The 4,989-nt window shown below is 31.4% G+C and overlaps 1 long non-coding RNA gene across 1 annotated transcript; it reads left to right on the forward strand.

The window, feature by feature from the left end:
• Window positions 1-577: 577 nt before the first annotated feature.
• On the forward strand, window positions 578-3,124 carry LOC108693799. Its single transcript, XR_001932044.1, has 3 exons — window positions 578-769; window positions 2,251-2,418; window positions 2,511-3,124. It is a non-coding gene; the product is annotated as an uncharacterized LOC108693799 (long non-coding RNA).
• Window positions 3,125-4,989: the final 1,865 nt, after the last annotated feature.

Consider the following 4,989-nt stretch of genomic DNA (forward strand, 5'->3'; position numbering starts at 1 on the left):
TACTGATGATGAAAATTATTTGAAATTATTTCGATTACGAATAACTATTATCGATAATCAGAATTTTATTTTAATTACCCAAGATCTCTAAATTATATATAAATTTTATTGATTATCGGTGTTATCAGCAAACAATATCGAATACGAACATATTTTAGAGATTTAAACTTTTTTTTTTGCGTTTTGATATGTAACATCTCTGATGTTAATATTTTATAGTAATTCATTTCTTTACATATGAGAGCGAGTGTGGCAAAGTAGACAGCGCACTGGTCTATGCTAGAGATTCCGGGTTCGATTTCCAGTAAAACCAAAATATTTTCATATATTCGTTTTCTCAAAAGGAAGCGGCAGCTCACCGATAGTATTCTTGCCAAGAACACTTCTCTAAACAAAAATTTCGTCGTTTGGAATCGACATTAAACTGTAGGTGCCATGTATAAATATAAGATTATGCTCATCCGGTGGATGAGTTTAGAAGGCTTCTGCGCAGCAGTCTGCCAACATCACATTCGTGCAATCTCGGTAAACATGTGTTCGGAGCACTTTGGCCCAGTTAAAATATGGCTGTCAGAGGTCTGGAGCCACTTTATTGCGTTGTAACGCATGGCTACATGCGAATTGTGAAAATTCTGTGTGTTCTCTCATGAAAATTAGTTATTTATTATTATTTTGACGTCTCAAATTTATACTTATTATTCATCATTCTCATAAGATCCTTTTTGATTTATCCTTTGGTATGTTCCGAATTACATACGAAGCGCATGAGGTATCATTTTATTCTTTTTTATTCTTCACTAATCAATAAGAATAAATGATGCGCTTTGTGCGTAATTCCGAACGCACATTGACGTTATGGTTTACTTCATTTTTAACCGTTTGAATTTATCGCGTAATGGTGACATAGTCAGGCTGCAATTCTTATTGGTTATTTGGCGTTATCATGAACATATCCTTGTATTTATACCAATATGAACTGTATTTTTCTGCTCTGTGAGTTCAAAGCATGGTGGAAAGATTACATAGTATGTTCAGTTTACAAGCATCTCTCTCTAAAATTAGCGCTCTATCGTTTTTTTGCTTCTCATTCCGCAAGGCTTACAACTGTGAAACGCGAAACATGTGGCTGTATTCATATCCAGTAAACGAGAATGGATTAAAATGGATTGAAATTTTTTTTTCTATCCGAATGCGTATTTTAAATAGCGAATACTTTTTTTGGATTTAATTGGATTCAATTGGATTGAAAAACTGCATTTCCTATTTAAAATTTTGAATTGAATAATATTCAGAATTGTGTTTGTGTGCACAGAAAAAACTAATATTATTTTTAGATTGAAAGGCATAGAGATATGCTCCATGCAATTCCTATAAATGAATAAAAATGCATTCAGAATTGAAAAGCATTCATTTTAACATTCGTGAAATCAATATTTCTGAAAATCTGAATTCCATTTCAATTCATTTCAATCTATTCTTGTTTGCTAGATCCTCAGATTGATTTATGACATAAGATTGATTTAAGTCTTAAATGTAAGAATTGATTATTACTCGTGTTCATAGTCAGGCCTTATATTTAAGGCTTTCTTAAATTTCTTTACATACTCTACGAATTATTTCATTGAATGCTGAGCATCTGAAGATAAATTTAAGGAAGCCTTAAGTACAAGGTTTGACTATGAATACAGGCATATGAATACCAACCAGTTTCGCATTATGAAGTTGGTACTGAATCTTTTCTTATGTGAGAAAAGTTGATTCTTACATTTAAGACTGTCTTAAGTCAATCTTAAGATGTCGTAAGTCAATCCGAGGACTGTTAACATCTTAAGAAATTATATTTAAGATGGTTTTAAAATAAAAATAGACTATGAATACCGCCCCATATTTCGCGTTTCACGGTTGGTAGACTGCGCACTTACAGACGATGCGAAGCAAAAGTAGACGTGGTTTGGCCAAATTGAGAATAAGAATTTTAACCTATTAGAAATCATGTATTGTGGAATACATAATTTCTGATAGGTTGAAATTCTTATTTTCTGTTCTCTGTTCTCTGTTCCTTTTATTGTGCAAAGCCCCTCAGAGTCGGAAGTTTGTAGTGTGATTACAGCTTAAAGGTCCTATCAGACTACCGACTCTGGCTATGTTACAAAATTGTTTGCCAGCGCTGGCAGCATTATCAACACATACTGTGATAGTGCTGCGAGAGAGTAAAGACATCACTAATTTTATCATCATTTTTTGCTGCAGCTGAAGAGAGAGGTAGCTACAGCATCCAAGATGACGAGTATTGTTCCAATTTGAAATGTATATTCGCATCAATTCATATCAATTGCATACTAAAATTGGAACGCTGTTAGCAGCATGTTTTTATGACGACATATCTGCGCTGACAATCAATTTTGGAACACAGCCTCTGTAGGTGTTACAAGTGAGATGCACATAATATTTAAAATATTTAAAAAATTTGACAACTTTTTTTGATCGAACTTTATTCAATATTGATACAGGCAAGCTAAATCGGAGATGTATTATTCGCAACTTATGAGAACAGATTGATTCGAACTAGAAGGATCTTCACTATGACAAAAGAGATAGAGATTCTGATAAATTTTAACTAATAACGTGATATTTTCGAATAAAAATATACGTGATAGGGATAAAAGAAACTGAGATATGTAATTGTCGATGACTCAAGAATCCCTTAGGGATTGAGTCATAAGATATCTATAAGACTGAATATTCGAGACGGGTCTTAAGGATAGATAAAAAAAGGACTAAAAACAATAGATAAAAGCAAATAAGAAAAGTAACAGGAAACAAGATTTATCAGAAATGTTTAGGAACAAAAGTATAGAAAAATTTTATGTTAAAAACGTAACGTTAACAAAAGTGACATGGCACGTAACATAAGCCAACTCGATTGCCGACTCTGATTGCCAATTCTAATTGATCGATCATACTTGATGTTTGTCGATGATTGCTATCCATTGACTCAATATGTTTGTATAGACTACAGATTCATATATGTGGATTGTATAAAAGAGTAAAATTTACTAAAACGCGAGCGAATCTCAGAATTGTATCGGACATAATACGATATTTGAAAATCGAGAGGAACTGAATTTTAGATAATTCGGCTGATAGATTCGGCTGATAGATTCATAAAACTTCTTAACATGCAATGCAAATGTGTTGTTAAGTTATGAGCGAAAATACAACAAATAATAGTATATTTATTTATATAACTGTATTATATCATTGTGACGTTTATCTGTTTTCTATTTCTGCATTAGATTGTTTCTTGCTCTTGTAACAAACTCTTGTATCAACCTATATCTATCTCGCTTTACGAGATTTACTATTTTTTCTTATATACGAGATAATCGCAAACTATCACGTAATTAATCTTGTATTTCTATTGGTTATAATTCTAAGTCGCTGACTCGAAAAATAAACTCGAGACATCCTGTTTATCATTTAAGTTCGATTGCATCAACATACACATTATTCTTTTTTCCATGCGATCCTGTAGGAGCCTCTTTTCATGAACTGATGCCATAGATTACTATGTAAAATCTTGTAGAAAAATTTCCTATGTTATCCTATATATACATGCTGCGTAAATCCTATAGATACCTGTAAGAAATTTAGAGGAAATAAGCACAATAGAGAAGCTCAGAGTTGTGTAGTTCAATGGCAGGACAAAAGTTTATCAACTTGGAGGAGAGACCAGGTCTGAGTTTGAGACGAAAAGCGCCCTGATATTTTTCTCTCTCTGTTGTCATCAATTGTTTACATACAAGCTCCTACAGAATTTTAGGGGCTGCGCACAATGAAAGGAATAGAGAACAAAAAACAGAGAATAAGAATTTCAACTTACCTGAAATCATGTATTATGGAATATACAGTTTCTGATAAGTTAAAATTCTTATTCTTTCCTGTTCTCTATTCCTTTCATTGTGCACAGCCCTTCTATAGGAATCCATGAAAAAACTCTTGGGAATTTATAGCAAGATAGGAGCCTTCTCCCATGGGGACCTGTCGAATTTACCATTAGGTTAGGCAAACCCATAGGAAAATTCCCTAGGAATTTGCAGCAGGGTATATATTATAGAAAATATATGGTATATTGTAACTCATCACTGTTAGATGTCAAAGGAGCAATGGCAACCCTGTTCCTTGAGTTAAATAACATTTTATTATCTTCTTACTTTCATGTGTATCAAAATATTAATCAATCTATTTCTGTAGTTAATTTCAACATAAGCAACATTCGTATTAACGTATGTAAGGAAATAAATTAGAATCAAATTAAAACATCTTCTCGAGTTAAGTTATTTAACTGCAGTATTAAATTAATGATATATTGAGGAAAATAAGGAGAAGGATGTTGCACATATATTATCAATTTTACAATATTTTAGTAAGTTTAGTATTTTTAAATATTACTTGCACGAATATATTTTTATGTAATAATAATAATAATATATCTTTTTAAACATATTTTTTTAAATAACATGTCCCAAAGTATTCAAGGGAGGAAAGACGGCATTTGGAATAATTCTTGCATAAAAGAATGAGAGAAATAGGCCTACTGGGGAAACCATTGTAAAAAAAGCGCACCATGCTATCTACCTCATGATAGATAGAAATGATAGCACATTATCATTTTTTTGTGGTAGAAATCTATTTACAAATAGCTTTATAATAAAATTACCTCTATCTCTCATAAATATTTTAAAAAATAATAATTGTTTTAGAAAGTTCAAGAAAATTGTTGCCAATGTACAATTTAAAAGGTAAAATCAAGCCTCATGTATAAAGCGATTTTAAACTTTCTTCTCTATATCTTGAAAACTGTTCAAGATATAAAAAAATATTCACACAAAAGTTTTACAATAAAATTACCTCTATTTATACGCCAATAATATTTTTTGAAAATAATTATTTAAGAATTTTTTCGAAAATTTAAAAAAATAATTATTT

The sequence above is a fragment of the Atta colombica genome, unplaced genomic scaffold (assembly GCF_001594045.1).
Source record: "Atta colombica isolate Treedump-2 unplaced genomic scaffold, Acol1.0 scaffold99, whole genome shotgun sequence".
NCBI lineage: Eukaryota > Metazoa > Arthropoda > Insecta > Hymenoptera > Formicidae > Atta > Atta colombica.